Source organism: Taudactylus pleione, unplaced genomic scaffold (assembly GCF_031769625.1).
Source record: "Taudactylus pleione unplaced genomic scaffold, aTauple2 ptg000015l, whole genome shotgun sequence".
Classification (NCBI taxonomy): domain Eukaryota; kingdom Metazoa; phylum Chordata; class Amphibia; order Anura; family Myobatrachidae; genus Taudactylus; species Taudactylus pleione.
The window spans coordinates 7,884,283-7,893,403 of record NW_028284417.1 but is presented as its reverse complement, the minus strand read 5'-3'; the positions used below and the strand labels follow the sequence as shown (position 1 = coordinate 7,893,403).

Sequence of the window (9,121 nt, the reverse complement as noted above, 5' to 3'; positions counted from 1 at the left end):
AGGGTATAATGGTCCTGGTCATGCTGGAAGGCTATCTGCTGAATTCATTTGTAATGATTGTGCCACTTTAAGAATGACTTCTAGATTCAGATTGACAGTGGCACATTAATCTTGTAGCACTATGAGCAGTGCTAGACCCATGGGCACCACTCCACATACTTGTTTTTTTTTTTAGTGTGATTGTCACCAAAACATCGTTTCATCATAATTCTGGGCCATTTTCTGCATTCATTTCTCGTTACGGGTTACAACAAGCTCCTAGAGGTCAATTTACTAAAGTGAGAGTTTTAAAAGTGATGTTGCCCATAGCAACCAATCAGATTCTAGCTATTATCTTCTAGAAGGTGCTAGTTAAATGTTAAGTAGAATCTGATTGGTTGCTATGGGCAACATCACTTTAAAACTCACTTCTAAAAACTCTCACCTCTGGACTCATATTTTTGCAATTAAACAGGGCATGAATTTGGAAATACTGTAACCCTTCATCCTTCACCCCTTTTATCTTGTGACCAGATCATAATATATAATCTCTGAAGGTAAATATCTGATTCCAGAAGAACATAGAGGTACCAATAAATACAGCTATAAATGTATATAAAGAGCTCAGTAGCACAGTCAGCAGTTTCATCCTCTGCGCTAGATACCTCTCTGATGTTGGCTACTGATAGTTATTAAACAGACACTTTCTATGTATGTTCTGCCAGATATTACAATAGCCAACATACATAACAGCCAGTGCTGCATCCTTTAAACATAGTTTCCTTTGCACATTGTAGCAAATATTGTACATGGAATAAGAAACTTAATATTCTTCAAATCATTATAATTCAGAAATCTAATCATGATATTTGTAGTTGCAATTCTTACTTCAGTCTTTCTCCAATCACCTCTGTTGAAGATCGCTTGATGGGAATATGAGCTGACAATGCAGATTTGTTGGCTAATCTAAAGTTGTCTCATCATATAAAAGACTATCCACACTTGTAGCATTGTTGCTCCTTTCACGGGCAGAAGGAAGGAGCTGGATGGAGTAAGAGTATACCAAGTGGTGTATAGAATACGGTAAGTGCGCCAGTCAGTGCATGTACTGCTGCTGAATAGCACATAAAGGAGAGTATAGTATTGTAATGAGATCAGGGGTTGATCAGTATTTTTGGCGATATGAGACTACAAGGATGACACTTACACAGGGCCCTGAGATTCTGAGGGGCTCTGACAACTCAGGTGCCTGCTCATACAGTCAGGGAGCAGGGGTTGTCTCAGATTTCTGACTATACCACTGCACTATTCAGCAGGGCACATGCATGAAAAGGAAGGCAGTCTTTTTAACGAGGCACCCGACAGTCGGCACACTAGTGTATGTCCAACTTCCAGCTCCATGTTTTTTTTCTGCAGCAGCAGGTGTGATATCATTACATTGCACCACTGAAAGGAAGAGTAGCAGCACAGAACAGCAGCCTCCAGCCAGAGAAGGTCAGAGGGGGCTGGAGGAATCTAGTTAATGTGTGGGTGAACCAAACTAGGGAACATGGGGCCAGAGATAACTGGGGTGATGAGGCTGTAGAGACACAGGGGGGGCAATGGCTAGAGAGACATGGGAGCAGTGGCTGGAGAAACACATTGGGCAATGGCAGGAGAGACAGGGAGTATGAACTGGAGAGACACAGTGGGGTATGTTCAGGAGAGACACGGGAGTAGTGGCTGGAGAGACACATGGGGAATGAAGCTGGAGAGAAACGGGGCATGAAGCTTGAGAGACACAGCAGCATTAGGCTGTAGAGACACAGGAGGAATGAGCTGTAGAGACACAGGCTCTGTTTATTTCAATTCTTTACCTACTGGGTATGGTTGGAATGGTACTAAAAACATGAGTGTCCCAGGCCCCAAGACTTCTGTTGCCAGGCCTGGTGATTAGGAGACAATCTGTTATTCAGAGAATATCAAAGGAGAGGTATAACAGAGAATGATGGTGCAAAGGTATTTCACTCTGGCATCACCCTGTACACAGAACTGGAGTGAAAGGTTAAATACAGAGTAGGCAATTTGAAGTAGGTGGACAACATAACATTAGTGTCACATGACCACATTTTAAACAGGGTCTTCAGTTCTGTGTTCCCACCATTAGGGCAATAAAACAAGGGAAAATATGTTGTCTGGTAGGGTACCAGCCTAATTATGTGCTGCCTCATCCCCAGTTTCCTTAACTCTACTTCCTTATTTTCCTCTCTTGTTGCTCCATCTTTGTTGACACCACTGCCAATCGTTACACTCATTGTCTCACTCAAAATAAAATACAAACTACTTTTACTTTCAAACCACTTTTCCCCTTCCTACATTTCCACACACAGTGTCTCCCACTCACTTTGCTCTACCAATGACTGCCATCTCTCCTTCTCCCTGATCACCATATCCAATGCATTCCTCCAGGATTTCTCCTATGATGCTCCAGTCCTCTGGAATGCATTCCCCCACTCTATCAGACACTCACCCAGCCTTTAAACATGCCCTAGCCTCCATCCTCAGCATTAACAAACCTCTATATGTCCATCCATAGCCCCTCTAGAATGTAAGCTCTTGCAAGCAGGACTCTCTCTCCCTTTGTGCTCTCCACATAATTATGTGTTCGGTGTTTTAAAATTTTGTATGCTGATAAAGTTGGTAACTTGTCTGTTACTATCCTATCTGATCACCAATGTACTACAGTATATAATTGTACTGTATGTTCCATCACTATGTATAGCATTACAGAACCCTTGTGGCACTATATAAATAAAAAATAGCAATAAAAATACAGATGGCCAGGTCTCTGATACCCACCAAGAGAGGAACGTGCTAGATCCCAGAGCTGGAATAAGGTAAATGACCAAATGTCTAAATGCAGAGGCCCACTGGGAGAGTACACTGGGAGAGTACACTGGGAGAGTGCACTGGGAGAGTACACTGGGAGAGTGCACTGGGAGAGTGCACTGGGAGAGTACACTGGGAGAGTACACTGGAACAAGTAAGTGAGCCCTGAGATCCAGGTGACACAGAATTTTGGCAAACCATCTGAAAAGTTGTTTAATAAAATGGAAGGTTCAAAAGTAGTAGGAAGTGGTTCCTTCATGTGACAGTTTGCACAGAGATTTTTATTACTCTTTGCCCACCCAAGTGCACACTGGCAGAGCATAGGGGGAGGGGGTTAAATGTGCACCATGACATGTACTAGACAGGCCATCCTAGGGCACCCATGCAACATTACAGTGCTTTCCATAAATTACCCGCTGTCAGTGTATCTAGCAAACTAGCATGTTTTAATTACTGCATAATATGAATGTAAAGCCCCCCACCATGAATAAATAAAAAACATCCTTTACAAATGTAACACATTGACATATGGCATGTATATGAATAGCAGAAAACGACAGCTATTACATGCTTCCTACAATGTTTTGAACATATATCATTATTTGGATGTACAGTATTTAACCTTTCACCCCAGCTCTTCACATCACACGTAGTTGACAGGCTAATGTGAATGGCTTGATTGAATAGTTTGATTTATGCTCCAGCTTTCTAGCAATTACTTGGAAGACTGGTACATAAAGAAGATATATTGCTAACTCAAATGATAAATATTTAGCAATGAATGTGTCTCTGATTTTAAGTGTTTAATTAGTTATACTCAGCTATTTATTGGATTTGTTTTAAAGCTCTAGCATTGAATCATTCTATTTTATGTATAATATGCCCTGGAGAATGATCTTTAAAAGGCAGTTGTGTCTGTACCTCAAGGTTGTGATTTATTTGCATGCAAAGACAGCACGCAATGGCCTCTGGGTGTCTGTTACATGTGTTCTCTTCTGGTTGTCACCTGTATTTGGCTATGCACTTATGTTATACATGGGAGTGTGCTTGTTCATGGGCCTGAATCAGAACTGCACACCATTGCATTTACAGCTGTGCTCACACTATATGTGCGAGAATACACTAATGCCTGCCAACAGACACCCCACCTGAAATAGTGTGTGACGGAATTTGCAAATGTTGCTACACCCACCCTATCTGTGTTGTGTGCAGATCCGCACGGGGTAGAGAATACACCACCACTGACACCACATTGCAAACACATCGACTCTTCTAGTAAGTCCCGGGCTTAGCAGATTCCGGATGAAGTTTCTCTCTAAAAATGGTCTCTGATACAGTGGTGCTGTGATTGGGAATGCAGACACACCACTGGAATTCCCATAAGACGCCCTGTTAGCGCCGCGCCGCCTCTGGCTAAGCCACCCCCTGTTACCTCCCAGGAACGCCTATTTAAAATCAATCACTCTGTGTCCAAATTCGCTCTGCATCTCCTCATAGTAACCATTGGAACGCATGCACAGTGCAACTCACATACATGTGCAGACTGAGAACACTGGTGACTTGTGTGTGACATCACCACTGCCTGCTCCTCTGAATCAGGCCCGAAGTGTATTATGACCATGGAGACATACTGTAGGGCCTTATTCAGAGATGTATGCAAATGCCATCGCAGCTGTGATTTCACACAGAACGTAACAGTGATAATATGCTAACGACTCACTCGCCGCCCATTGCTTAGAGATACCCGCTGAAAGCATCTCACGGCCGCTGCTCACGCACACAATCGGAAACATCGAACGCAGGTCAGGAGGTCACCAGCCCTCTGAGTAAGTCTAAGCTGTCACAGACATAGAGGTTCTCCAGACACACAGAGGGCTCTCCAGCCATGATAATTAATGCAGTGGCTAATTTATGCATGCCCAGAAAAAAAAATTGAACGGTACAAAATGCCTGCATTTCTCTAACCACTCCCCATTACTTCCCCCATTGCTGACTATTGGTCACTCACTTTGTGAATCCTCTGTGCAAGTGTTATCACAAATCAATCGCTGCACATGCGTACTGTAGCTTTCATGCATGCGCAATGGCAAACAGTCGCTCAGTCTGCGTAAATATCGGCATTGCGTATACACTAAATCAGGCCCATACATATGGAGACGGGCACATCCATGCAGGCATAAAACAGAGACACAGAAAAAAGAAATAATCTGTTCAAATGAATGAAATGATAGTAGACATTTGTGTACATTAGATAAATAACTAAAGAGTAATTGGGAATGGTCACCTATGTTTAGGTAAAGATGGAAATCACCATTCTCACTGCTATGTGCTGTGTTCTGGTGCACACTGATACACTGAGTTTATGGAAAGCTGTTTGAATTTATTTACACTACTTTATTCAATGTTCTGGGAAAGGCATTCCCAGGACTAATATTCAATGCACTCCTACGTGCGGACTACGTCATAATAATAATAATAATAATAATAACAATAATAACAATAATAATAACATCACTGCCACAGTATATATCATACATGGGGCAGCACAGATGATGTAATGGTTAGCGTTACTGCCTCACTGCACTGAGGTCGTGGCCCTAACTGTGTGGAGTTTGTATATTCTCCCTGTGCGTGGGTTTCCTCCGGGTGCTCCGGTTTCCTCCCACACTCCAAAAATATACTGGTAGGTTAATTGGCTCCCAACACAAATTAACCCTAGTGTGTATGTTTGTGCGCATGTGGTAGGGAATATAGATTGTAAGCTCCACTGGGGCAGGGACTGATGTGAATGGCCATATATTCTTTGTAAAGCGCTACGGAATATGTGCGCGCTATATAAATAACTGGTAGTAATATATTCATGTGCAGATTATACACTACCAGAATGGTAAATATGGTCATGAAATGGTTAATAATAGACCCTCATAATATCGTTATACACTGTATTCACATAAAAAAACTTTTTGTGTGGTCAAAACTTCACTTGAGATGCACATTCCTGTGGGGTATACGTTATCATGGTTTTATCAACAGCCGGTGAGGTCATTTCCTTCTCAACAGTGTCCATTTAAACCAAACTTCTGTGGCCACAGATCTAACATCATCTGCGCAGTATAAGTGATAAATAGGCTGGGGAGTTCCTGTCAATATGAAGTATTTTGTTTGTTAACTGAAGCCACACTCTGCCTCTGTGTTGCCATTATGGCTTATATGTCTAAGCCCCTACTACAATCGTTATGCATTGTCCTCCTAGCAATTAACCCATTACTCTCCAGAGAATAGCACATCAGGTTCTGTGGAAACATAAGGAGCGCATCCTGCCAGCCCCTGAAAGATGTTGCTGATCATTTACACCAAATGTAACCTTAAACCTTATGTTGCATGTGATAGTGCAATAATTTAATCTGCAGTGCACATCACTTGTACAGACAAGGATATATTCATTATATGTCATGTATTAATTAGAGGATGAATTTCTAGACAGGCTATAAACCTCTTTAAGCGCCGACTGGGCATGCTGGGAGTTGCAGTTCCCCAACTGAGTGCCAAAGGGAAATGTCCCTATCTCCTGTGATGTACAGTAGCATTAGCAGCAGTCTCTAGTTCTCAGCACTGCCAGGAAGCTAAACGAAGTGAATGTTAGGTTTCTGGGTCGGTGAAAACTCATTGAGAACTAGGCTGCGTAGATCATTGCATCTCCAAACAATTTACGTTTTATTGGTTCTACAAATGTTCTCAGACCCTGCCAAATAGACCTACAAGGTGCAGCAAATGCGTGGAATACGCAGACAGTTACTTCATGGAAAACCTGAAGATGTTACAAGAGCACCCAATACTATTAGTTTGTAATCCTATTTTTCCCCCTGTCGGAAACAAATACCATTTGAAGGTTGAAGCTCTCTTTTCTCATTGTTATTCAGTTTGAGAAATCCCTTTGTAAATTTGCCAGGGAAACCTAAGTGAGCTTGCAGCTTCCTTCCAAATGTGGCTGCTCTTGCTGGCTGTGGGAAGACACAGAGGACCCCCTGGCACTAGTACTTGAACAGTAATCATGGAGAAAGAATTTTGAAAAGTATGTGGAACTTTCCAAAAAAGTAAGAGTCCCCCCTTTTTTCCAGCCCTCCCTCCTTCCACACCACCTCCATCCTTTCCCCCATACAGAAGCATTGCATCTATCACCCTGTGGCAGGAGTCCACCTTTCCCTGCTGTTTCGTAAGAGCTTGTGAGGTTTGGGAACAGCCCTCTCATAAGGAGCAGATTGGGGAGAGGCGCTTCCCACTTGCAGTAAGACAGACCTTAAAGAAGGAGCATCTCTGAGAGCCACCAGGAGGAGACCCTGCGCATCCCATTGTCTCATCCCATCCACAGGAGGGACCAGGAGAGCTGAGCCCAGGGAGCAGCTTATACAGCAGGTTGGATAGTCTGTGCTCTCCTATAACCAGCTTTAAAACTAAGGTGCTGCTATCCTGACTGTAAGCTGTGACTTGCAATTCCCCAGTCATCCCCTGTGTTAGAAAGATACTTGCATCACAGTGACTCAGTATATCATCATTGTACAGGGGAATTGCTTCTCAGCACACGGAGATACGAAATCTTTTGTATACATTAAAAATCTGTTTTGCTTTAATTACCCCTTTTGTTACTTATCCAAACTGTATAGGACTGTTCTTGTTAGTAATAGTATGTAAAGCCCTATTTTGTTTTAATGATTAATGCTTGTTTTGTTGCAATAATTCTAGGTTGATATTTATATTTATATTATTACTGGCTGGTTGAATCAATCTTTTCCTGTCTATATGATGCATATTGCAGTTTGCATGGGAGACTCTCTGTGGGCGCTGCCCCTATATGCAGTATGCCTATGCATGGCATTGTTTAGGCATAGTTGGGTTCCCTGAATCAGTATAACAGGTTGGTCTCTATAGTAGTTCTTCTGCCCGGTAAGATGACTGTACGATTGTACTAAAAGGCACTGCAATACAATGAATTATTTTATGTATTATGGGTGGTTCTATGGAAGGGATAAATTACAGGTCATGCAATTATTATAGTAAGTTTGTGAATTTGATACAGAAAAGGTTTCACCAGGTATCAGATAGCATGATCTATGTATATACTGTATGTGTATAAACCACTAGAGAGTGGAGGTAGATGGTAGCTAGTAGCTTGTAAAATGTATATGTAATTCCCGATATGTGTCCCGAATTTAATCACTGAGTTGACAAATAACCAGAGGGACTAGAAATCAGTCAGTAATTTGTCATGCAGGCCCCCATGGCAACAGAGGTGTTAGAGCCCAGAAATCATATGGAAGATAACTTTGGAAAGTCCACTTGATTTATTGTAGGCTCAGCTTGTAATAAAGAGCGCACCGTCTGGAATTCCTCACGCATAGACTCATAGTCATTACACTGCTGCAGCACCTGATGGGAAAATAATATGTAATAACTTTGCTGTACACTGCCATGTGTTTTATTCTTGTCTATGTTATAGCAGTTATGTATTATTCCCAGTATTATTGGTAGGTATCATATGGCACTTCACTGATAACAGCTGGCCGGGTATGATACCACTTGCCACAAACTGTATACTTATCTCTCAGCCGATGCATTAGGAGGCTAGCACACACGCAATGCCCTATAGCTAGATTGGAAGAACTAGTAGCAGGCACTGTGATTACAAAACTGAGCATATTTTCACCCCTTTATATTATTAGGAAATGTTCCTAGCCATTGAGCTGAAGTATTATTAATCCATGCTTCTTAAAATAGATCCCCCCCCTAAAACGTGTATAAAAGTAAAGGAAACTTTTTGGCATAAGGCAAGCTCATCAACAATCGTATTTCTTCAAGCATGTAATAATATTTCTATCCGCTAGGTGGCGCCATGAGTCAGAAAGAAATGTCTTGTGATATATGATACCTGTTCTAGTTGATTTCCAAGATTTAGAAAAGAATATTAAGCAGTTAAATCTAAAGCAGAAAATGTGGATATGTCATCTGTGCCAGGACTAACGAAATACTAATCGCTTAAATTCAGTCCTTGTGTGTAGGAAATGCGAACTTTTGCCTGAAAACTGTAGCACAGAGTTGATTGTTCTGTTAGTTACACTGGGAATACTAAACTGCAATGAATTATGCACACTACAAATACTACTAAATTAGATAAGACATATACTGACTGTTTCCTTAGTGCCCTTGTATTGTCTTTGTTTCATTTCTGGTATTTAATCATTGCACTAAAAATGAACAGAAATGTTTTTTTTATTGTTTC

The 9,121-nt window shown here is 41.6% G+C and overlaps 1 protein-coding gene across 2 annotated transcripts in view; it reads left to right on the top strand.

The window, feature by feature from the left end:
* Nucleotides 1-7,144: 7,144 nt before the first annotated feature.
* COL12A1 (collagen type XII alpha 1 chain) overlaps nucleotides 7,145-9,121 on the top strand; it is a 195,690-nt gene continuing 193,713 nt past the window's right edge. For both annotated transcript variants that reach the window (XM_088471465.1, XM_088471474.1), the window contains exon 1: nucleotides 7,145-7,260. The gene's annotated coding sequence lies outside the window, so the exon portion shown is untranslated. The remainder of the gene's footprint in view (nucleotides 7,261-9,121) is intronic.